The sequence below is a fragment of the Peromyscus leucopus genome, chromosome 4 (genome assembly GCF_004664715.2).
Source record: "Peromyscus leucopus breed LL Stock chromosome 4, UCI_PerLeu_2.1, whole genome shotgun sequence".
Classification (NCBI taxonomy): Eukaryota; Metazoa; Chordata; class Mammalia; order Rodentia; family Cricetidae; genus Peromyscus; species Peromyscus leucopus.
The window spans coordinates 126,274,780-126,300,490 of record NC_051066.1 but is presented as its reverse complement, the minus strand read 5'-3'; the positions used below and the strand labels follow the sequence as shown (position 1 = coordinate 126,300,490).

At 46.9% G+C, this 25,711-nt stretch overlaps 1 protein-coding gene across 3 annotated transcripts in view; it reads right to left on the bottom strand.

The window, feature by feature from the left end:
- Syndig1 (synapse differentiation inducing 1) overlaps positions 1 to 24,553 on the bottom strand; it is a 158,150-nt gene extending 133,597 nt beyond the window's left edge. The window contains exon 1 of one of the 3 annotated variants that reach the window (XM_028893424.2): positions 24,416 to 24,553. The gene's annotated coding sequence lies outside the window, so the exon portion shown is untranslated. The other 2 variants (XM_028893426.2, XM_028893425.2) reach the window with 2 other exon arrangements.
- Between the last annotated feature and the right edge of the window lie 1,158 nt (positions 24,554 to 25,711).

Genomic DNA, 25,711 nt, shown 5'->3' with positions numbered 1-25,711 from the left:
CCATAAAACAATTGTTAGCATTCAAAATGTAGCAAGTGCATGTATGATTGTCTTTGTGGCTACAAGCTGTTAATTAACTATCTATGTAACGAACAAACCCAGAAGACATCAGAGTTTCTCAGACCCTGAATGAAATGGTGTGCATCTCTCCCACAAAGAAGGGAAATAGATACAGAACCTTATAGAGCTAGGTAAGATCTCTCCAAGGGCCCTGGGGTAGGATCCAAAACTACATGGTTCCTGCCATTTCAGGTCCCTCCTGCCTGCACAGTGGGGTTTCTCTAGGTGGCCAACCACACTTACTACATGAACTAAGGTGGGAGTGAGCAGACCTGCTCCTTGGAGTTCCATGTCCACTCTATGACCCCTCTCCTGTCGACTGCACCCTGTCCCAGTGGGTCTGCTTTCCCCTCCTGTCCCTAGCTTCCTTTAGGGCTCACTATCCAGCACACTGTCAGCACAAGTGTCAAGAAAGAACGTAATTACCTAGCGCTTTCTCTCTTCACTGTGGGTTATGTCATTTTGTGATACCAGGGTTTGCTAACTCATTCCTTGGTCTTGGTATCTCACCTCCAAGGCTCTCTTCCTTCTTTCTTCCTCAGCTGCTCATCACACTGTAAACCATCACACGGCTAACCTCAGACTCCTCCAGCTGCACGTTAATAAAGCCTGTTGTGGGTATATTTGATTTCTAATTGACTCACCTGAGTATCAAGGCTAGGCAGTTCCTGACTTTGAACCCTCTGTTATACATCTTTCACCCTCTATTCAACTTCTCAACCTCAAGCCTCATGAATCTTCCATGTCTTACTCAACCTGTGCTTTGTATATTCAGACAATGATGTTTACATTGTTCCCTTGCCATATCCCTTGCCTTATTTATGGTTGGTGAGGCTTCTGCTATGTTTAAATACAATCTCTGGTCCCATAGCAAGACACCTGCAGACTAGGTTCCACTTAGGGCAAGAGTCTATGGCATCTACTGTTCTTCATCCAGCTTCCATGGCCAGTCTTCTGCTGAGACAGCATATGTTCAGATGATGATGGAACCCAATCTGTTCCTCCTCAATGTGGGTGAGGTTGGCAAGTCCAAGGCTCCAGGACCCTTATGATGCTAATAGTTCCTCCATACTTCATTTAGCATTCCATCATGCCAACCATCTGAGCATGACTGGCTGACATTATCACTCAAAGTTCTCACACAGGTTTCAATACGGAATTCTGTTTTCCTCCATCACGCTTTCTCGCTTCCTTCCTTCCTTCCTTCCTTCCTTCCTTCCTTCCTTCCTTTCTTTCTTTCTTTCTTTCTTTCTTTCTTTCTTTCTTTCTTTCTTTCTTTCTTTCTTTTTTCTTTCTTTCTCTTCCTCTCTCTCTCTCTCTCTCTCTCTCTCTCTCTCTCTCTCTCTCTTTCTTTCTTTTTGGTTTTTCGAGACAGGGTTTCTCTGTGTAGTTTTGCGCCTTTCCTGGAACTCACTTGGTAGCCCAGGCTGGCCTCAAACTCACAGAGATCCTCCTGGCTCTGCCTCCCAAGTGCTGGGATTAAAGGCGTGTGCTACCACAGCCTGGCTCATCACGCTTTCTATTCATTCAACTATAGAGAAGCATCAGACATTTTCTAAGCATTGGGACTCAGGCTTAGGTCCAAGATGCTGAATAAAAAGATACAATAGGTAGCAATCCTTGTCTTTACAGATACTACAACACAGTCACTCCATCTGAAACCCCAGAGTCATCCTGAGGCACAGGGACCCAACCCATCTGCATCCATAGCTGATACTCTGTTTCAAGCCTGGCCCATATCATCTGGACAAGAACATCTATTACCTGTAACCTGATCTCTGCTTCCCACTGCCTTCAGCACTTCCATACTCATTCTTCTCTTACATGACCACTTTAGAAAGGCCAACCACACCATCTTCTCCCTGCAAAGAGCCTGCTAAACCCTCTCCATATCCATAGAATGAAGTACAAACCTATCAGCCTATCTGAGACCTAGGAGACAATCTAACCTCTTGTGGATGCTCTGAGCTTATCTCTTATGATTGTTGCTGGGTGATGGTTCTCCAAGTGTGTGTTTATCCAGTGGCAACCACATCTCTGCCCAATTTTCACCTGCACCAGACCATCTGGATTTCCACTTGGGTCCCATACAAAGGCCTGTGCATCTCTACTCTGATGCTCTGTATATGTCTTTGCAAGGTGTGATCATTCTTGTCTTCAGGATCTTTGCTACAAAATTATTTCCTTAAACACCCAGTTCCCAGCTTGCACATATGCTGTTCTACAAACCCTCCAACAACCAACCATGTGAACTTTCTTCTGAGTATTCACACAACCTCAAACTCTCTACTCACACAAATAACACCATCACATTGAAGTCTGTCTGAGTCACAACTTTTGAATACCATGCACCCAGAGTAAAACTTGGCACATCAAATCACTCATCTATTGGTTGGATGAGAAAACTAAGCCTCTGGGAAAAGCACCCACCTATGCTTTTCGGAATACACATGTACCTGGCTGGGATGGGACACTCATCAGCATAGTGGTTACCTGCTCACATGTGCTCTGCTTGTGGTTTTTATGAGCACTAATGTGAAACTCGAGCTTTCACTGTTATATGACCTTGTTTGGCACAGGCCATTGCCAAGACTGAGCCTTAGTTAGTCATGTCCTGTCAGTAAAAGCCAGTGCTCCTAAATGACCATGGACCAGTCAAAACAGCCCTGTTTGTGACATCTTTGTGGAAGAATGTTCTGAAAATCTCTCCTGAATGAAATGAGGATATGACTACTCCAAGGTTTGGCTGAGGAGGAAGATTTTAGTGTAGATATGAGAGAGAGTACAGCCAGAGGCATCTAGAAGAATCCAAAGCAGGGAGAGAAAGCGGTAGACTAAACATGGCCATCAGACTGAACTGGGCTGGCCATGGGAGGAGAGGAGGGAGAGAGTGAAAAAGGAAGAGAAAAGAGAGGAGCAAAAGAGACAGAGAAAGTGGATCAAAAGAGGGGAGGGCAAAGAGAACCAAGAGAGTGCATGGCAGAAATGGCAGAGTCATACAGGAATCAGAAGCTGGGGAAGAGAAGCAAAGCCCACAGGCACTGGAGGCTTAGGGTGAGGGGAGAGGAAAGAAGAGCTGATAGGTACCACAAGCACTGAATGAGCCTGGGGCTAGCATCCACTTTGGTATGCTAATAGGTACCACAGTAAGCCCTTTGTCCTTGGATTCTTTGGGACCTAAGGTCTAGCCAATGTGTTTCTATTAATTTATTTTTTTATTTATTCTTTATGTTTTTCATATCATGCCTCCCAATCCCTCCCATCCTCCCCACACCCCAAAATTAAACAAAATAAAATTTAAGAGAAAAAGAGGAGAAAGGGAAGAAGGGGGAAATCTCACCATGGAAGCTGCAGTGTTACACAGTGAGACACACAGTAAACCCCTTCATTCATATATCTTTACATGCAAGCATTCATCGTAAAGAATCACTGGGCTGGCTCAAGGCCCCTGGTTTCTGCTATACCACTGACGCTGGGCTCTCACTGGAACTCTTCTTGGACATCCCATTGGGCCCTGTGTCTTGCAGCCCTGGGTCCACAGGACTGACCCCACCTCTTCCCGGCCCTATCATGCTCTAGCAGATCACAGATGGGGTGGATATTGGGGTGGGCCAACCACACAAACCTGGCTCTGGGCCTGGGTAGTTGCAAGGTTGGTCAGCCCCCAGCTCTCCTCTGTCTTTGCCACCAGCTGGGCTCTCCAGCATTGCCCTGGCTAGTTCACCCCTTGCAGTGATGAGCAAGGGGCAGGGCTAGTTCTCAGGGTTTCAAGTCCTCAGAGTTAGTTCTCTCACACCTACATCTTCAGGGCCAGTTCTACTGTATTGCCCAGGCAAGGTGTAGGGGCCACTCTCCCAAGTAGCAATGTATTTCAATGAGCTGTTTTCAAAGGATATGTAACATCAGAGGGAAATCCAGTTAAATAAATCAACTTAAATCAAGAAAAAACTTTAGAATAGTACACTGTGTGTGTGTGTGTGTGGTGGTAGTGGTGGTGGGGTAGATAGATTGTGTGTTAATTGAGATTCATGTCCTTATGACCATGTAAACAAATTTGTTTAATCTTTAGCAAGATTCAGAGTCAATTTACAAGTGTGTGCTAATTGCCAGAATAAAAACTGATCCAGATTCATTGAGATTTGTTGGCATAATTCTGCCAAAGCAATTGGCTTTGGCGGTGGCAAGGAAAGATTTCCAGAGCAATGTCCAAAGGATTTCTTACATTTTCTGAAGATGTCACAATACTTTGATAGACTCTATTTGCAAAGTGCTTCTCCAGCCTCGGGCCTGGTATGCTTTCTCTGCATCAATTATTAATGGGGTTAGCAGAGGAGAGTTATCATAATTAATGTCTTAATCCCACATAGACACAGCCTCAACATTGGGTCCACCTCCTGGATTCCCGTCATTCTGTAAAATGTGTTATTTCTCAAGGCTTAGAGGACCTTACTTTTACGCAGGAGGATCAGACATGCCCGGATGCGACCTAATGTAAGAGTGAGAACAGGAAGACTGTTTTTATAAGCTCTCTGAGTTACCAGGTGCTAAGATTGTTAGTGAGTCTCTTCCCGGGGAATTTGTAGTTGGGAGGACTTGCGTTGAATGGTTGCACATACTCAGTCATGGGGAATGAGGAATATGCAAAGACCAGCACAAGCCAACTCTGACGAAAATAGGTGATTTTGTCTGTTGTTTCCTCTGCAGAGGTTTATGTGTGTTCAGACACTAGGTTTCCACACTGGAAGTGGGTGGGAAATCTTTAACAGGCTGGGCCTAATAGTAGGTCCTCACAAAGGTGTGGACACTCAGAATGATTATATCCTCACCTCCCCATACACACTACACACACACACACACACACACACACACACACACACACACACACACACGCACACACTTGCTGCTGGCAGGGTTCTTTCCAGACTGTGCCATGTGAATACAGTGTGAATATTCAGTCCACATAGCTATGAAATATATTTCTATATTTACTATATTTACTATGAAGTATATTTCTGTGTAAAGTTGGCCTGCCTCAGGCCTTTAATTATAGTACAATAAGCAGACCAATATACCTTGCACGGGTTCCCATTAGGCTTTGTTGTTTTATTTTTCCTTTGGAATTTAAGAATTTACCCGACAGGTTGAAAATGCACAATACCACCAGTGTCTTGTCCATAGCTGAAGCTTAGTGGAACCCACACTCTCGGACCCACCCATCCTACTCCTCTCCAGCCCAGGGTGTAGTCACCCCTCAGTAACTCTCCCTCACCTTGGATCTGGCACACACTTTCTTTGTTCAATGTTGCATCTTGGTGAAGTCTCAACCCTTCAAGAAAACTGTAAGGCCTTCCAGGGACTGGGAAAATGGGACACCCTTTCTGAGGGAGCACACATGGCAGAGGCTCTCCCTGAGTCCCTGTGGGTGTGGAATCAGAAGAGTGCCTGACCCATGATAAGAAACATAGGGTCACTTGAGGAATAGCGTGCTCAAGAAAGCCAGGAACCAGGACCCACTTTCTAGGCAGGAAACAGTCAAAGCACAGTGGGGCTCAGCTAGTACTCCCAGCCACAGCTCCAGTATGGAGGAGATCACAGTGTCCTCTGCTTATCACAGGAAGCAGGTAAACTATGACCACCCCACTGTTGTGCTGGTTCAACAGGCAGAAGTCTGTTCTCAGCTCCCTGTCAGGTAGTGAAAGCCATGATCAGTTACAGGCAGACATCAGTGTTGGCTGCCTAGGAACTGCCTGTGTCCATATAGCGTGGTTAAGTGTCTGTTTGGCTCTCCTAAGTCTATGTGGGTGTGAATACAGCATCTACTCAGGATCTGAAGGAACCTGTCTGAATGATTTCCATACTGTCTGTGTGAAAGTTCAATAATGAAGGTTTTGCTCACTGCCAACATTTGCCCAAGGACTGCATTTCTCTCTAGCCATATGCCATTGCTCACCAGGTAATAGACCAGAACACTTAGTAGGTATGTTAAAACAGCAGCTACTGAGTTTTCTGGCCCAACTAGTGGAGTGATGCTGGGCTTCTGGGTACTTGGCATCTCTCCTGGGGTCACTCCTCTAGTTACCTTGGGGCTCTATTATGCCTCCTTGGCACACAATTGTGTTGTTAATGTGTTTGACAGTGAGAATGGTCAGTTAGACTATGTTCAGGACAGATTCACTGCCACTTCCAAAAAGATGTGTTGGTCAAAGACAGGCATGGGACCCAGGCTAGGTCACATGGAGGAGTGGACTAGTACTCTTGATGAAAGGCATTGGTAGTGCAGAGTAGGGAGCTGAGTCGCTGAAACCTTCCTCAGAAACAGTCACCCACCATTACTAGAAGAAGCAAGTCCTCCAGAAGGGATAAGAAGTTATTACATGGACATGTGTGGGGGTGTGTTGCAGATTTGCGCTCATTTATTTACCTGGTTCTACTGTGTGCTAAAGAACATACTATATGTCTTTGCAAGTATTTCTCCACCCCCTTTCTTTGAGAACACGGGGCTCATCTAAAGTTCAGAAATAGAGAAGCCAGAGAAAAGAGATTAATGAACTCAGGTAGGCTGTGTGGCTGGAAAGGGAGAGACCTGGCATTGAAGCCCCAGTCCTTCACAAGCCTCCTTACAACAACCTGCCTCCAAACCAGATGTGGAACAGTAGAGATACTGCACTCTACATCCATTCCCTTTCTCCAAGTGTGCAAGTGAAATGGATGTTAAGTGTTTGTTTTTATTGTAGTGTTACAGAAGATGACCTCAAATGCATGATACTCCTTGACTCCTAATCCAGATTATGTGAGTTTCTTTATAGCAAGGAAAAACAGATGTGGAACACAACAAGCTGTTGTCAGCATCTTCAGCTGAAACGGTTTCTACCTCCCTTGGCAATATATCCCCAATATACCTGCCTACCCTCCAGTCCCCCCTCCATCTCAGCCCTTCAGGACCTGGCTGCTAAAGTATGGCCTGTGAGCCAACAGCACCTGGCACCTGTTAGAGACACAGGTTATCAGGCTCCAATCCAGACAGGTTAATCTGTAGCCTGCAGGTCTGCAGAGCCCGGGTGTCTGGCATAGGTACAGGTTTGAAGATGCTGCCTCCTGAGTGCTGCAGCAGTTAACACAGATGCTGGCGAGTCTCTCAGGATTTCCCCAACTTAACCACCAGTATTTCTCAGTATTCTCTGGTGTCATCGTCTCTTTCCTGTTGCTGTAACAGAACACTTGAGGTTGATACTTCACACATACACACAAAAATGTCTAATTAGCTCACAGTTTGGAGAGCCAAGAGCATGGCACTGGAATCTGCCCAGCTCTGGTCGGGGTGCTGATGTTACAGTGGGAGCGTATGTAAGAGGAAACTATCACACAATGAACAAGAGACCCCGAGGGACCAGGATTACTTTTTATAAGAACTCATTCTTTTGGGAACTAACTAATTTTTTTCTGAGACCCAATTCACTCAGCAAGGCCAGCATTAATCCATTTCTGAAGAATGGCATCCCTAGAGGCTTACAAGCTCCCATTAGATCCCCAAAGTTCCATCACCTCAACCACCACACCAGGGATGAACCTTCTAGCTCAGAAAGCTGTGAGTGAAACATGTAAGCATTTCCAAACTGTAACAGAAGGCGAAGCATTTTTCAAATAATCCCAAATGAGTCTACCAGTCGGCAAAATATGAGAGCCACTCTGGACCTGGGTGCTTTCAAGGTATGGTCCAAGGACTGGTCATAGCGAAATTCAGCCCACATGCTCACCAGTTGCACTGCCCAAAGTACAGAGAACTTCCACTCTAGATCTGTTTGCCTTGTGTTTTGGCCAAGCCTGTCACTAGTAGGTTTCTCTCTTAGTTTACAAACACACCCATCTTTGCCTGAAACCTCTGCCCCAGGATATGCACTGCAGGGTGGCATTGGCTGAATGCAACACTCACTGCTCAATGTCAATCCTTCACCTTGCCCACCTTCCTCAGGAGGCTAGAAAAGTTAAATCTTCATGCTTGTTCCATACTTTCTTATAACCTCTGGTGGCCATGGATCTAGCTAAGGCGTCTCCTGGGAGGTTCTGTCCACCTTCCCTATTTTCTTTGACCTCATAGGTGTTATCTGGGGGTACAAGTAACCACATAGACGTCACAATGGAAAGGCCGTGAGATTATAGAGATACAGTCCTGACTCCACTGGGTCACATCTAGTAGGAAAAAGAAACTTGATTGCTCAGCTCCTGAACGGGATGAGTGCTCGAGGTTTTCCAGAACTTCTTGCTCTATTATTTCTAACCTGTACCGTATCTATACATGTTTCAAATTTTCATGCTTTGAGGGAGACTTCACAGTGTAGGAAGAAAAGAGAAAAAGGAATAAAACAACAACAACAAACCCCAGGAAATGTAGATAATAATTGGCATTGACACCGATTCCTGTAAGTCTGGAGGACGCACCAGACCAATGCTGACCTGACATGTCCAATCTTCCCACCATCTTTCTAATCTATCATTTCACTAAAAGAATTTGGAAGTGATGAAATTGAAGAATTCCAAGACCTAAAACTCCCTTTCTCATGAGTAATGTGTTCGTGCAGCATGTAAAATTGGTGCCATTCATCTCTGTCCCAGTTTCTGGCTTATGAACTCAAGTGCAGCATCACACTCTGGACCAAGTTTTTAAGAACAATCGGACACACTAACAATTTTTACTGACATTGGAGAATAATTAAGACTAAGAGAAATTATATAATTTTTAAAATGGACCTAGATCAATCCTCTGATGAGAAAGGCTTCTTCTTCTCATTTCTATGTGACGTAAAGGCTTATTGTGTACACTAGCATTTTCCTGTGTAGTATTTGTGTTCAATCATATTTCTGAAGGTGAACAGTATTTCTTATCCCACATCTGTACTATCTGTGGCCCTGGTACTCTTTGCTGGGAGAGGCATGGGTCTCTGCTCCCTCCCCTGGAGTCTGCTTAGATGAAATTCACGTTAGCAGAGAGACGGTGCCAGCAGTGATATTTATGACTCTTGAGACTGACTAACAGAAGTTTGGGTAACCTGTATCTTTGACAGAAAACTTGAGCTAGAGCCCTGAACTGTCATTTAAGAAGTGCACAACCTTAAGGCCGCCACACTGTGCTGTGGGGTAGAATGGTGTAGCCTAATGGGGACCCTCAGGTAGCAGTTTGTGGAAGGGTCCCCAGCTTTCCCAGTCCCCACTTTTCCAGGTCCAGATGCTCTTAGATAGTGCTAGAAGACACGGTTGATCTTCCAAGGTGTTCATGCGCTAAGTTTGGGGCAATGTGAATGCAGCAGTAGACAAATCGCCAGGGAGGGTGAGCTTGTCTGACTCACCTGCTGTTTCTCATGTTGTCCCTAAACCCGAGTCACATCACCAGTGCAAAAATGGATTCTAAAGCCAACTCAAAAGTCTACACTTCACATGACCCAGCCTCTCTAACCTCTGTGCCCCATTCCCTTTGCCTAGAAGCCTGGACTCTCTCCTCTGTCCAGCACATTTATGTTTAGGTTTTGGCTGATTCTTGCCACAGCATTCTACTTCCAGATCTGGCCACAGGCCCAGGTCCACCTTTCTCATTACACATGTGCTCGTGGCAGCGCAGGATAGCCTACACCCTGGGTGTGACTACATGGGCAGCGCAGGATAGCCTACACCCTGGGTGTGACTACATGGGCATGGGGTGTTCCGCAGTCTTCTCAGCTGTGTTTCTGAGCCTAACACCACACTTAGCTTCTGCCAGCCCAGCAATCTAGGCTGAGCAATCTGCTCTGGAAGTGCACTGCTGTGGGGTGTGAGCCAAGTCTGCTAACCACAGAAAAGAGAAGGCACACGCCCACTCAGAGCAGAGGGACACCCTCAGGCTGCAGTCTTGGGGAACCCAGAGCAGCTCTCTCAAGAGGGAAGACGCGGTGGAAGTATGTGCGCCGGTGGAGCACATGATGTATGTAGAATCCTGGCACAGAGCAGGGGCAAACAGCATGACTAAAACGGGACTCTTATTCACGGATGCAAGGGCTTATTTCTGCTAATTGTGTGTGTTTAAATCTCGCTTTTAGTTCTTTATGTAGAATATGTAATACAAATTTAGTTTATCAGTGGTATCAATGATATCATACGTGTCACTGCTAAGGTATTCTGCTTCGGGCTAGACGTATCCAGGCTTCCTTCTACATACCTTTATTAATGCTTCTTATATTCATTCAGAGATTGTTGTAATGGGAGTTACATTCCTCAGAAGCTGTGAATTACATGATTACACAGTCTGTCTCCTTGCACCTTATTCAAATTCCTGACCCACAGATCCATATGCATTGAGTTTGGGGGTCAGTTTGCTAAACAACAACAACAAAAACAACAACACAAAACAAACAAACAAAAAACAAGAAAGGTCTGTTGATGACTTCCTAGTACCTAGGGTTGTACAGTTTCTAATGTAGTTTTTAATTTTTATTTTGACAAAACCCAAATCACATAAAATTTTACCATCTGAATACTTTATATGAACTACTATGGTGTTCTGTTCATTCAGAATGTATGATGATGGTGTGAGGGGAGATGTAATCACTTTATACCCAAGTAACCTATTTCCTCCATGCTCCATGCTTCCCTCAGGCCCTTATACTGCCTTCCTTGACACTGACCTCCCAGCAATATACTATAGGATGCTTTATCTGTCCCATTTTTTTCTCGTGATAGACTGAATGTAATTGCAAATCCTTTAAAGAGTCCCTTTAAAGGGTCCAGTTTGCCTCTTCTTGAGTCTATGATAGCTTAGAGTCTTACTACTGACCGAAAGAGCAGAATGGAGCTGACATAGTATGAACTGGAGATGGTTATGGCAGGCTGACCTCCTGTTCACACGTCATCATCTTTAGCACAAAGACATCAACTACTCCAAAGCTACTGTGCTGGGTGCAAGCTCAGAGATAAAACATGTAGGGCCCTGACCCAGCTCTGGGGGAGAGCAAACCAACACACTCCAATTCCAGACATTTGAGAAGTCACAAAGGGTGACAAACAGTCTCAATGGACCCCTGTTCCAATCCTAACCCAATGAGCCATGAATATGGAGTTGGGACAAGTTTGTCACACAGCAGTAGATAATAAGCACATCCTGTAAACTATTCACCAATAACTAAGGTTCCAAAAGTTTCAAATGTAGTTTTCATTTTTTTTTTTACTGTGGCAAAAAGCACACTACCATCAAATTTCCCCTCTTAACCATTTTGTACTGTATAGTGCAAGAGCATTAAGCACAACCTTGTTAGCCTGTAACAGATCTCTGAAACCTTTTCATTTTGTATTCTGAAACTCCATGACCAATAGACAAATACCTACTATCTTCTCTCCCACTAGCTTTTAGCAACCACCACCCTACTTCCAGCTTCTGACACAGACCACTGGTATGTGTCTTTTGTGACTGGTTCATTTTACTTAAGTCCCCAATGTCCTTCCAGGCTATAACAAATGTCAGAACTTCCTTCTTCTTAGAGGCTGAATAATATTCTGTTGTATGCATACACTTTTCTTACTCATCTGTTGATGGCTTCTGTGTTTTAGTTGTTGCAAATAATGTGGCTATGAACATGGGCATGAAAAACTCAAGACTCTGACTTCAATTACCCTGGATGCTTAGCCTGAAGTAGGATGGCTGAATCACAGGGTAAGGCTGTTTAATCTTCCTTGGTGCCTCCATGTTCTTTTCCACAGTGGCTGCCTGACTTTACAATCTGACAACTTATATGGGTCCACTTTCTCCACATCCTTCTTAAAACTTGCCTAGATGTGAGGTCAGTTAATGTGATTTTACCACTTGATTGTATTATCTGGTAGGGCAATTCTTCATTTAAAGAAATGTCTAGCGTTGCAGCCTCATTATTTTTTCATGAATTTGTGACTCACACCATCAAGTTTAAAAGGCAACGAACACTGACATTCTGATTAAACAGCCTCTGCCCTACCAATCACCATGGAGGGTTTCTGCTCTCTTACTCCATGAGGAAATCTACATAGTTTATACTCTATGGATCTCAAACATATCTTGTTGAAGTCAATTCTTGATATCTCATCTTTGGTGGTTCTGCTAATGCCACAGTAGGGTTCAGGTTAGGCCCGGGTACCAGAGATACCCAGAAGCAAAGTTGCTGACCTTGAGAGGAGGACACCACCAGGATAAGGTGACAGCCAAGTTGAGCTCTGAATGAAGTTAGTGAGAAGAAGCTAAACAAAGCCAGAGATGGAGGTGGGCATCTGGCATGTATGCACAATTACGTGACAAGGTAGGAGGAACCCCATGTTCTGGTATTAGGGGAAAGTGGTGATGAGACTGGGGGGCCTACAGCTACTGTTCCAACAGCTTCATCTCCTCTCTAAATTGTCTGTCCTGTGTGGCTAGACTGGAGATGCCCAGGAAGGCTGGTAAGAGGGCCAGAGGCAAACGTGCATTTTGGCCAGCTTACTCCTGGACAATCCTCACAGCCAGATGGCAGGCAGAAGGAGCTGCAGGAAGCTACTGTGATAGGCTGGACAGAAATGGGTCTAGATGTATTCATGAGAAGGAGTGGCTACGAAGGTAGGATGAACTTCTAAGCCCAGAAGAGGGGAGAAATGAAGCATCTGGGAGTGGGCTCCCTCCCAGAGGAGGTAGGAAGTTGGAGGAGGGCTGGAGGATGGCAGGGAACCTGCCGAGAATGTGGCCACTGAGGAACGTTCTATGCAGTGAGCTGAAGGCTGAGCTGGGCCTTGAACACTGTCTTAGGACAGAGAAATCAGCTGGGACCCAGCTGCATCTGCAAGTGATCTCTGACTTACAGTGGCTCTGCTTAGGATTTCCCAACTCTATGATGATGCGAAGTGATAAGTATTCAGCAATGAATACATTTTGGATTTTGAATTCGTTTCTTATGCAGTCTGGTGCTCTTGTGTCTGGTTCTTTTTCACCTTGCTGTCCAGGGCAGAGAGATGCAGCCACTGAGAGTCCTGCAGGGCCAAGGGAAAACAACTGAGAATGCAGCCTGTGTGTTGCCAAGCCATTTAGATGCTGGGCAGGTTGGGTGATGTGGTGGTTTGAATAAGAATATTCCTCATAGGCTCAGGTATTTGAACACTTACTTGATCCTCATTTGGCAGTGCTGTTTGGGGAGGTTTGGGTGGTGCAGCCTTGCTGGAGGAATCTACATCACTGGGGGTAGGCTTTGAGATCACAGAGCCTTATTCTGTTTCCAGTCCCCTTTATCAGCCTCGTGTTTGTGACCAAAGATGCAAGGGCTCAGCTTCCTACTTCTGTCATGATGCCCGCCACTTGCTGTCACACCTCCCCACCACGATGGACTCATCCCTCTGGAACCATAAACCCAAATAAACTCATCCTCCTATAACTTGCTTGTGGTCATAGTGTTTTATCACAGCAACAGCAAAGTAACATACAGATGTATTCAGTGCAGTTTAAACTTACCATATTCCATCATGGGCTTGGTCTCTCAGGGCAGAACCCCTACTGTAAGCTGAGGAAAATCTGAAATCCACAACCAACAGTGATGTCACCAGACAGCTTGGTTAGGAGTTCCAATTATGGTCTGAATACGAAACACCACCAGAGGATTATATGTTTAACCTTGGCTCCCAGCTAGGGACCTACTTTAGGATGTTATGAAAGCTTCAGAGGGTGGTACCTAGATGGGAAAAATGGGTCACAGCAACATGGAACTCTTCCTTATCATGGGCTCAGAATAAATGGAGTCAAAGCCTGTAGACTGAAAACTCTGAGATGGTAAGCTAAAATAAATCCTCACTCACATTGTTTCTGCCAGTCATTGATCACAGTGATGTCAAATAACTTCCACAGCCCTTTACCCTGACAGCTCTGCAACATGCAGGAAGGGCAGGAGTGGAGGAGACTCAAGGGATGGATGTGTGCACATGTGGGACCCCAAGGTCCTCTCCTGGACTAAGCCAGAGCCTATAGGAACAGATGTGATTTGATATGGCCCTTCAGAGACAGTCAAGCTCATGCCTGATTTCCTCCCTACAAATGTACTGGCTTAAAGACCACTGGACAGAGTCCAACTCACTAAAATGTATTTCTGAAATACACAAGGCTCTGAATGCCAATTCCAGGAAAACCAGTGTTTCTGGGCAGTATCTGCAGAAGAAAAAAAAAATCCCATCTTCTGGGAAAAGATTAATGCCGAGAGCAAGACAAGAACAAGGGTAGACCCGCTGTGCTGTTCAGTTTATGTTCTTGTTCTGGGGCCTGTGGCACTGGAGACAATAGGCACCTCCCCTCTGGCTGCCTGGATGTTCTGCAGGTGATTTCTGCTCTCCTGGACTCCTAAGTGCCTGAGTCATGCCTAGCCTACGTCCCATATCTCACTTGCTGACTTTCTGTAGGCATTTTATCCCATGGAAGCCATCTACATGGCACAGATAAATAACCCAAGTATGTTTTGCTCCACTCGGGATTTACCCTGTGATAGAATAGTCTCCATCTCTTTGCCTTCTGCACAGAATGTGCAACTGTTCTAGCAGTTACTGTAGGTTCCAGCAATACCAAGAGGACTTTGCAGCCAAGCACAGCAGGGTGAGATAGCATGGCCTTTAGAGACAGGCAAAGAAGCAAGGATACTCTAAAGACAGGCCTCTGCAGCAGTATCCCACTCTGGCAACATAAGGCTGGACAGCAGGTTGGCACCCTCTGGCTCTCTTGGTCATGCCAAGTGGCCAAATGTAGAAGAGGGGCATCTCCAGGGTGTGCTGAGAGAACCAATGGAGTCACAGGCACACTCCTCGTCTTCCCTTTCCTTTTCTCGCTCCTCCATTCCCTTCATTGGTCCTGCCATCTGGCCGGGGAGAGACATCACTAGCAATAAGGACCTAAGAGTTGAAGCTGCTGTTAGTTTTCCTGTGCCAGCATTCATAACATGATGCAAACAAGCCACACACAAGCCTTGGTCTGGCCCCTCCAGTAGAAATGCCTGTATTTCCTAAATCCATTAGCTTACCACATGTGAAATCAGAAGTCACCCACATGTCTTCAAAGACAGCTATTCATCCCTGAAATGGGGAGTTGAACAACAACAACAATAACCCCCCCCCAAAAAAAACAAAACAAAACAACAACATAAAAAAAAAACCAAAAACCAGTATTTCCACTCCAGCCTGAATACAAACCCCAGGACCAGAAAGGTTAGAAAACAAAATCAGAAACCCCTGGAGACTGGAAGATCCTCAACCATGCAGAAGTGACTGACTGAGGCCCATCGTCAGCCAGCACCCAGCTTTCCATTAGTTCCTTCAGGATTCTGCCCCTCTCACAGGCTCAGTTTCTATGGAGGGCCCATGGTTTTCCCTAACCTAGCTCTATGGCACCTGGATAACCTCATGACTGCCATGGTACAGTGGTGCTGAGATAGAAGGAGACGCTTGCTATGCACCCCATCAAGGCTCACCATGTTCCTGCCATGGCACCATTCACCTGTCCATCTTCTCCACACTACACTTATTTCTATCCCACTCCCTTGACATTGCCAATCCCCAAGTTCCTTCGTATACATTCATGAACACACAGCTGCCTCAACCCTCACTCAGCAGACAGACATATATTTCAGATGGAGGACAATGTCTAAAGAAGTGGGACTGATTTCTCACTGGAGGAAACAGAATTATCCAGTCCTTAGTGTGAAGTTTCTGTTAGTGCTGAAGCTACCCTTTCATTGTGCAAAGGCAACAGAGAACACCAAAGCTATGGGACCCCAGGTTGGAAGCAGAACTTCCTAGCAGGGTAGTGCCGTGGGAAGGTCCTTGGGGTAGATGGAAGGATCTACATTGTGCATTTGAGTATCCAAGGCAACAGAGGTGCCCTAGTAGCTAAGAAGAGGTATATAGCACCAGTTAAGGAATGAGCTGATTACTGTTAACCTGTCCCTCATTCCTGGGTCCTGATGCTGGAAGAGTAGGCATGCCAGATACTGATATACCATGATCCTACCTGTCAGGCAGTCTTTCTGTCCAACCCTGGGAGAGAAGAGTCTTAAACTGGATGCAAGCCTCAACAGGTCACTGCAATAGCTAGAGGACAAGACGAGGAGAGGCAGGGGTGTCCTGGGCTAGCTTACAGATTATACCAAATATTCCAGCTGTCTATGTGTCTGGTTCCTCTGGGCCTCAGTGTACCTGGGTAAGACTGGTGGCTGGAGACAGTCAGTGCAGGTTTCTGTTGGGGATAGGGCTAGGGGAAAAGATCAGTGGATTGCAAAGGAACCTCTCAGTGCAGGGAGCCAAAATGGCCAACCAGTAAGATGAGAAGCAAGTATCAAAATTTCAACTTTCCCAAATGCAGTCTTGAGGCCACAGAAAACCTGGATACTTCAAAATACTCATCCTCTATCAAAGAAGAGAGTGGTGGAGGCTGGGGTCATGGCCAAGCACGGATGGAGCGAGGTCACAGTGCTCCAACCATGTCTGCACCAACATTTCCTGTGTCCATGGCCATGTAGGTAGGTGACGCACATCAAACAGGGCAGTTGTTGAAATGTGGGATGGAGATACACTCAGTGACTCAGGGTCCTGAAGTGTGCAGTTCTCCGAAAGGTACCGGGAAAATGAGCAACAAGAAAGGGAACTGCAGCGTTCTACGAGTTCTGAGTCAACAACAGAATAAACTGCAACACTGTAGAACACATCTGGGGATCTTTTTCACAGCCAAGACACCAGTCAGTAGGAGCAGTCAGATTAGCAATGGCGCCAAAGAACATTACAACAGGACCTGGACAAGGGGCTCAGAGAAGGTGGCTAGGGGCTCAGGATGTGGTGCTTCTGACCCCTCTGGTGGAAGCTGTACTGCGGGTCACATAACCCTTGCTGTCAGAGAAGCCACATCTATACACACACACACATTCCCACCTTCCCACACACACAAATGTGTACACATACAGAGGCGGGGTCAGGATGCAAATGAAAGGGAGATAGTAAGGACATAATAAACCCATTATTTCCCTGTACTTAAACTTAAAAATTCTATCTCTGTCAGGGAATTTGGAGAATTATATTATGTCAAACCCTGAAATGACTGAACTCAAGCCCTGGAAGTGGAGGGGCGGGGAGTAGTTTGCACAATAACCAGCCAGTTCCTGGTTCTGTATAGGGGAGATGGGAGGAACGGCACTGAGAAGTGAAAAGGCCGGATGAGATACAGGCATCTCAAGGCTGGGGTCCAGGTTGGGGGGCAGCCTCCGGGTCCTCTCTGCAGTCACTTTGAATTCAGGGAGCTTTTCTGGGTCATGCAGAGCAGATAAACAGTTCAGAAATCTATCTAGGGATGGCTGACCTGCAAGCTCCGGCCAGCCCTGCTGTATCCACCTCAGTCACCACACATTGCTATTGTTCTTCTGTGAAGGCTTCACCTCTTCTCACCACCCTGAAGCCCTGCACCAGTATTCTGTGGTGTGTTCAGCTGGTAGAAACAGGGTCCCTTATGAAGAAAACATATGGGAGACAGGCTGAAAGTGAGATTTTGGAGGTGAAGGTGGGTGTAGAAATGCCTCTATCTTACTAGATGCATTTTTAGACTCTGCAAGTCATTAAGTGTAGGGCTGGTGCCAGTCTCTCATAGGATGAGTTGGGTATCCTAGAAATCTACTAAAACTCAGTCTTGAGCTTGCCTCTCAGCATGGATATGCACTGGTCCTAATTCTATCCCAGAGAGTGGATCTTGGGACATAATCCCACTTATTTCAAACCTGCTCCTGCTCAGAGTCATCACCACCAGGTGAGGACCAAGCTCACAGGAACTCATTTAAATGCATATTTTACCCACCATGGAAGGATAGGTTTATATAACATCCACTGTTTTAATTTCCTAAGGGAGAAGGCTGAATCCCAAATGTGTTGGAGGTGAGAACATCGCATTCTGCTTTCTGAAGTGTGTTTAAAGTTGAGGCAGTGGAATGCAACTGTAGTGGTCCTAAGTGTCTGAAACATGTTTGCGTTCTAGATTTAAATACTTTTGGACCAATAAAAAAGTAAGGAAGGAACCGATAGAGACATATCTGAAATGGCAGCCCAATCTATCAAACGATAGATTCAAATGAGACATCATGATTGTTCAAAATATGAATTTCAACAGCAAATCCTTTCTAAAAGATGGATCTTAGGTTCAATCTAACTTTTCTCTCTCTGAGTTACATCCCCGAAGTGCTCTGAATATAATTGAAACCCAGCTAGGAACTAAAAGCTAACAAAAATATTCACATTAAACACACTTGAGAGGGGTGGAGAGATGGTTCAGCAGTTAAGAGCACTGGCTGCTCTTTCAGAGGACCAAATTCCCAGCACCCACATGGCAGCTCACAACTGACTGTAACTCCAGTTTTAGGGGATCTGATATCTTCACACCAACGCACATAAAATAAAGATTTAAAAAAGAGTCAATAAAGGCATTTAAACACATACAGAGACACAGAACCCCCCCCCCCAAACACAGACTTGAATTTCAGCAGCAAAATGTTTGTCTCTGTAGTAATGCTAACTGGACTCTACACATTGTTTTTATGTAACTGAGGTTTCAAAGTTGTCTCTGTGCTTTCTGAAGCAATATTTGCTTGTTTGTGGTACTGGGAATTGAACACAGGGCCTTGTGCACTCTACCACTGAGTTATATCCCTAGTTTATTTTTATTTTTTTTTCATTTGAGATGGGATCTGGCTTTTATTTTATCTTCTGTGTGTGTGTGTGTGTGTGTGTGTGAGAGAGAGAGAGAGAGAGAGAGAGAGAGAGAGAGAGACAGAGAGACAGAGAGACAGAGAGACAGAGAGACAGAGAGAGACAGAGAGAGGGGGGAGAGAAATTGAGAGATTTTCCATTTATGGTTATTTGGTTCTGACTGTTCTTCCAATCCCAATGCTCATCCATTGTTTTTCTCTATTGCTTTATTTTATTTTATTTTATTTTGGGTAATAGATTTAATAGATTCTTTGTCACATGGAGGCTTACATGCGTTCCACATGGTGGTTGACTTTCATTGGTAATCTGACTTATGATGGTTTAGGCAATGGATTTTATGCAAGGAACAGGGAAAGCTTTACAATATGATAGGAATCCACTTTTAGTTAAGTTAGCTATATTCAGACACTATTGCTCACATGGCTGTCCTCTACATCCTCTGAAAATCTTTAGCAGACAGGACTGTTGACTGTCTCACACACATTCCTGTGGGAGAACTGGTCTGCCCTCAGGAAGTGTAGATACTGTCCTCCTGTGACCCCTGCCAGGCAGCAGTTATAGGATGCAAATACAGGAAAGGCAGGTCCATTCTGTTTTCTCATCTAGCCAGTGACTGTAAGCATGCCCAAAGAAACAGCCAGTTAAGACTTGTGGTGGTTTGTATGAGCTTGGTTCAGTTGTCTCCAAAGATTGACCCATCATGATCTTGGGTCTGTTTAAGGGGCCCCTGGCAGCGGGATCAGGATCTATCCCTGATGCATGAGCTGGCTTTCTGGAGCCCATTACCTATGGAATGACACCTTGCTCACCCTTGATGCAGAGGGGAGGGGCTTGGTCCTGCCCCAACTGAATGTACCAGGCTTTGCTGCCCCCCACCCCCACAACATGGGAGGACTTACCCTTTTGGAGGATGGAATGGGAGTGGGTTGGAGGGGAAGGGGAGGAATGCAAGAGGAGGGATGAGGGGGGGATCTGTGGTTGGTATGCAAAATGAATTTAAAAATTTTTTAAATAAAAAAATGTCTTGTGGTTTGAGTAAGAATTGGCTCCTCAAAGCTCATATATTTGGATGCTTAGTGAGTGGCAGGGGTGTATTTAAAAGGATTAGTAAGTGTGACCTTGTTGGAGGAAATATGTCACTGGGGGTGTCTTTGAGGTCTCAGAAGCCAGAGCCAGGCCCAGTTTCTCACTGCTCCTTCCTACTGCCTGTGGATCTAGATGTAGAACTCTCAGCTCCTCCATCCATGTCTAAGTGCAGCCATGCTTCCTGCCATGGTGATAATGGACCAAACCTCTGGTTAAGAGTTGCCACTGGGGCTAGGCAGTGGTGGTGGCATGCCTTTAATCCCAACACTCTGGAGGCAGAGGCAGGCAGATCTCTGTGAGTTCAAGGCCAGCCTGGTCTACAGAGCGAGTTCCAGGACAGGCACCAAAGCTACACAAAGAAACCCTGTCTCGAAAAACAAAACAAAACAAAACAAGAATTGCCATGGTCATGATGTCTCTTCACAGTAAGAGACCACTAAGATAAGATTCAAAGGCATCCTTTACCTAGCTCTTTCTTCCTTTAGCAAACAGTGATGATCATAAACATTTATTTTCAAAATACTGAGGAGAATGTGATTGAAAAGCAACAGAATCTCAGAAAAGTTAAGAGGCTTCTTTAAGGTAGTTCAAAGCTCCATGGGAAAGCCCAGAGTTTGAAAGATTGACCTTGTCACAGGTGCACCTGAAAGTTTTGCGGGGACAGAGTGACAACCAGGGGACAGAAGATTCACTTTTCCCTTTGCCCCCAGTACACCATGTGTTTGTAAGAAATGCTGGCCAGGGAACTGGGCTGCAGAGTGGTGTTCAGTTGCTCACGAAGTCTCTTTAAAACAGGATTGCAAGCTCTGAGCAATCATTTGAAACATACAAGAGTCTTGCATAGAGAATGTTGACAATTCACGTCTAAAACCACCTGCTGATCTTCATTATTACATTTCTGGTAGCATTGGTAAGAGACTGGTTAGCCTGCCTTCAATTTTTTTTGAATATTTTCACCTTTTTGACATTGTGCCTCCACGTCCCCAGTACAGTGAAACTAGGGCACAAGCTATGCCCCTCAAAATATCTCACATGAGCACACTTCTGTATATAACAGCCCCATGTAACATTCCAATGTAATCCAATTTGCTTCTATCAGCTGATGCTGACAAGTAGACACCTCATCCTTCCATCTCATGGTGTTTCTAAAATCTGGTATTGTTCAAACCACAGGTTGCAAAACTGTGCCAATCCCTGCCATCCCTGGGGATCTGCATTCTCCAAAAGGCAGGGGAAACTGGAAAGGGACAATGTGAGAAAGAGGCCTGCACTGGCATGAAACAAAAATATCAAGGTTTTATCTGGGAAGACATGGTGAACGCGCTCACCCACGTGCCAGTTGATCACTTAACAAAAGGTTGACCAAGGATCCCTTTATACAGTGCTCTTCACAAAGGTATTCCAAAGTCTATCCAGCTCCAAGAAGGCCATTGACATTTTTAGAAATGGCTTTTATCTCAAAGAAAATAGAGAGGTGTACAGAGGGGATCTGCAGGGGAAGGCATTCCTCCTGCAGACCCTCCTGGCCTTCTCTGGTATGTGTGGCACCTCTCTAAGTACTACAAAAACCACACTGGGTACCAAATCCCAGGCATGGCACCTTTCTAAGGGCCCAGTAATGGTGACAGGAATGCCCACCCAAGGCTTCTTAAGGAACACCTGGAGCATGCAGCACTCTCAGTGAGCCTTGCAACAGCAACAGCGGAGGAGTTGATGTCTCTGAGAGAAAACTTACATAAGCAAATGTCTCCTAGCAAGTAAGACTCACTCGAGGAGGCTAATATGAAGGACAAGTTAAGTCCATTGCAGCCCTTACATGCATGTCACTGCTAACTGTGGAAGAAATTGCTTATGACTTATGAATTGAGTAAAGTTTTTACCGTTTTTTAAAAATTATTTTGTTGTTCTTGCAGCAACTGGTCAGCTAGAATCTCATGCCCCCGGGTAGATAGGTACAGGAAATTTAAAAAAGCCTCTTTTCCTTAGTAGCTGGATTTGTTTTTCCTCTTGTAATGCCCCTTCCCTGGTTCTTCAGGAAAAATAGAAGGCTGTCTCCCCCCTCCCCAAGATATAAATGGGGAGAGCAATGCCTTCCCTCGTATTTGTACTCTACTGGGGTCACTAGTAACAGTCATATTTTGGAGCTAAAACATAACTCAGTGATACAGCCATGATTTGCATTTGTGGTGAGGCCCTGGGATCCAATCCAGCATAGAAACAAAACACACACACACAATGGTTATTTCTGATGGCCAGGCCTACCTGCAATGAATTGCCATCAGCCTCAGAGACAGGACCATGTGCAGATAGATGAAGTCAGCTAAGAATGCCTTTTTTTCTTCTTAAGGTTAAAACCAAAATGAAACATGCATGAAAATTCTGTACAAAGTAAACATATTACTTTGCTAGGTCATTTAAAAATGAACTGAAAAAGCAATGTAATTTATTATTTTTAACCCATGAATTTGCTGCTTTATTGGTTACTGTATATATATTCATAATTGTATAAGCTTACAGGACACAAAGTGATGCTATGATCTAGCTGTATGATGTGGAATAACTGAATCAGGCTAATTAGCATATCTCTCTCCTCACATCTCATCCCTTTGGTGGATGGGTTTTGAAGTCTTTATTCAAGCAAGGCCTCCAGTACTCTGAGAAACAAGGAGAGGTCGTGGCATCTCTCTACGTTTCTATACCACTGAAAATTTCTGCAATAGAAAAGTTTGAAATGTTTCCCCGCTCCCTCTGCCCCCATGCCGCAGTACACCCTTAGCTGAAAAGGGCCAATTAATTTATGAGTACTCTGCACAGGCAGGCACTGGGGGCAGGGTGAGAAAGAAGGGCACCTGATCACGTACAGAGCCAAGTTCGCCCTAGCAAAGGGCCAACGTGTTTGAAGGCATGAGGAAAGTAAGCAAAAAAAGAGGTGCTTCCTCACACATCCACAGGCCCCCCACCTGTGGTCTACAACTTCAAAAGGGCGGTCAAAGGTACATGCAACTCCTCTGAAAATTCTCTCAGCTCAGCTTCTTACTCCCATCCTCCAAACTGACACCAGACTGCTGACGCTACTTTGGCGACCCTATTTTTCCTCTTTCAAACCACTTCTCTGCACGCACCCCTGCTGCTCCAGCAGAGAAACCTTGACAGAGGAAAGTTAGCTGGCTCTGAGGTTTGTTAGGAGGCTGTCACCCAACCGTCTCAAGCTGCAGGTCTGTGCAGCTCGCCACCTCCCCTGGGTTAGGGTTCTGACCAAACTCGCTGGTCTGTAAGAAGAGGTCCTCACAGACTCACGTCCCACTGCCTGATTCTAAACAGAAAAAGAACCCCTCGGTATTTCCCCAACCTACATCCTTCAAACAGATAAGCGGGGACCACCGTTTGCTGCACCAAAAACCTGGTGAGGCTAGGGAAGGCACAGGCAACCCAGTTCTTGCCCGCAGCGCAGAGGCGCCGCCACCACATCTAACACCGCAGGAGAGTGGTGCGCACCTTAAGTCTGAGGTGCCGCGTGCCAGAGCTTCTGCAGCCAGAAGACCTTACAGGAAATGAGGACTACCAGGAGACCCCTTCCTGTTATCTTTTAGTAAAGCCAAGCGATCGCTGCCTCCACAAAGCTCAAGTGAAGGCTCCCCACGCCTAGGGAAGGGTCCTCAGAACAGGCAAATGCCCAAAGCCCTTTCTTAAGGAAAGTGTCCAACTCCATGGGTGGTCCACTCTTTCTCCAGTATATAGAGGGAGAGCGCGAATGAAGTGTAGAAATCACGCTTGGGGACAACAAAATTAGATTCTGAACCCCGTTAGCGCATCTGCTTGCCCCCATCTAGGCGCCAGGACTGGCGGCTCGGAGGCTGCAGACTGTCGCGCTTGCCAGGGGCCGGACAGCTCATAAAACCCGATCTCTTCCTGGCCGGAGGTAAGGGGCCCTAGAAGTCCTGTCCTCCGTCCAGGTAGTACATTGTGCCCCCCACCTCATCTAGATTCTCTTGAATTCTACCTTTCCTTTCCTTTGGCCCGTTCCTTCTCTGTCCCATGTGAACCTCAGTGCCAGCTCCGCGGGTGCCCTGCTCACCAGTCCCTGTTGGACTCAGCTAGGTCGCTCCATGGATTGGTCGTTATCACCGAGGCTGGTGTTCTTGTACCCCAGCCTGGCTCCGAGAGCCTGGCTTCGTCGCACTCAGGACACAGACTCACTAGCTAGCTCTAACCGACGTCGCACAGCAGCCCCTTCACGCCGCCTGGGTACCCAAGGTGGCGAGGCGCCAAGGTGCAGCCCGGGCCGATAGTACTGGTTCCTGTCCTCCGCATCTTCCCCGCCAGGCGCCATCTCCCCTCTCACGGGGCGACACTGTGTCTCCCCGACCGCGACCCAACGGGACTTACCGCGGCCGGCACACCGCCGCCTGGTCTGCGAGCTGCGAGGCGGAGCAGGACGCCCGCCTGCGCCAGGGCATCCTCCCGCGCCCGCCGCCCGCTCGCCGCCGCCGCCCACTCCCGCAGCCCCCGGTCTTCCCGCGCCGCTCCGGCGCTTCGGACTTACCTCCGGGACAAGGTGACCCGGCTGGTGCGCCCAGGCGGCCGCCCGCGCGTCTCAGGAGCCGGCGAGCGTGCGGGGCGCGGTGCGGTGCGGAGCCCGCCTCTGCTCCTGGGCTCGTGGCTCTCCGCCTCTGCCCTCCCCTGTGCGCCGCTTCCCCCGCCGCTCCCCTCCCTGGATCGCAGCCAGCGCCCCGGGTTGCCCCGCGCACACGGTTCCCCAGCGCCAGGAGCCGGGCAGCGCCGCCGCCCTAGCCGAGCTGGGTCCTTTGCCCCCGGGAGCAGAAAGGGCGCGGGTTGAGCAAGCGGTGACCCAGAGTACGCCGCTCCACTCTGTTGGGTTCACCGAGCCTGGCGACTTGCGTGCGGGAGGAGGCAGCCGCGGGACCCGGGGGAGGAAGAAGAGGAGGAGGAGAGGGAGCAGCCGTGCGCGAAGGTGGCCGCCAACTTTGCCCCAGGCCAGCCGTGCCCTCGTCAGTGATAACGGCTGGCTGGTGGCCTGGGGCGGGTGTCTGGAAACATTGGGACGACAGAGGCTGGGGGGAGGGGGACTATCACTGGGGACTAGGAGGACAGGAATTAGCCTCCGACTGTGGAAATGATGGCTTCCCTTGGTCCTAAAAGGCCTCCCTAGGCTCCAGGTCGACTGGAGATTCAAAAGAACCCACTCTGTAGGTTCAGAGAAAGCCCAAGTCCTGACCAGCGGAACCAGGATTAAAGACAGAGGCGGGCGATCGTGAAGTCCATACTCTGAGACTCAGCCTGCAGCCCGGACCTAGAATTGGCGTAGATGCACTGCGGGTGGCCTGAGAGTAGTATCCACTGGAAAGAAACTGGGGCTGGGGGTGGGGCAGAGTGGTGGCTTGGAGTAGGTCGAGGGGAGCCCTAGGAGAGCCGCCTACGGAGACAATCTACATTTCAAACGTTGAGGGAATCAAGCGCGAGTGGGTGTGTTTTCGTTATAGATTTAACAGAGAAGGAACCAGAAAATTTGCCAAAAACAGGATCAAAAGTTGTTTTGTCTGTGCGACCCCCTTTCACCAATAGTGGAAGACTCTCAGTCAAATCCAGGCTTTTGTCCTGGGGGAGTCGATGCTGCTTATCCCCTAGTGGTTCCTTGGTTTTATAGCTTTCTTAGACAGAGAGCCCGCCCCCTGCCTGAAAACCAGGTTTTTGCCCCAGACACCGCTGCGTCTAGCCAAGTGGGCTTTCAGTCTCCAGAACTGGAACTGGTTCTGGTCCTGCCTGTGAGCCCTCCGCAGCCCTTGGCTTCCACGGACCCTCAGCAGTTTGTAGAGAATAA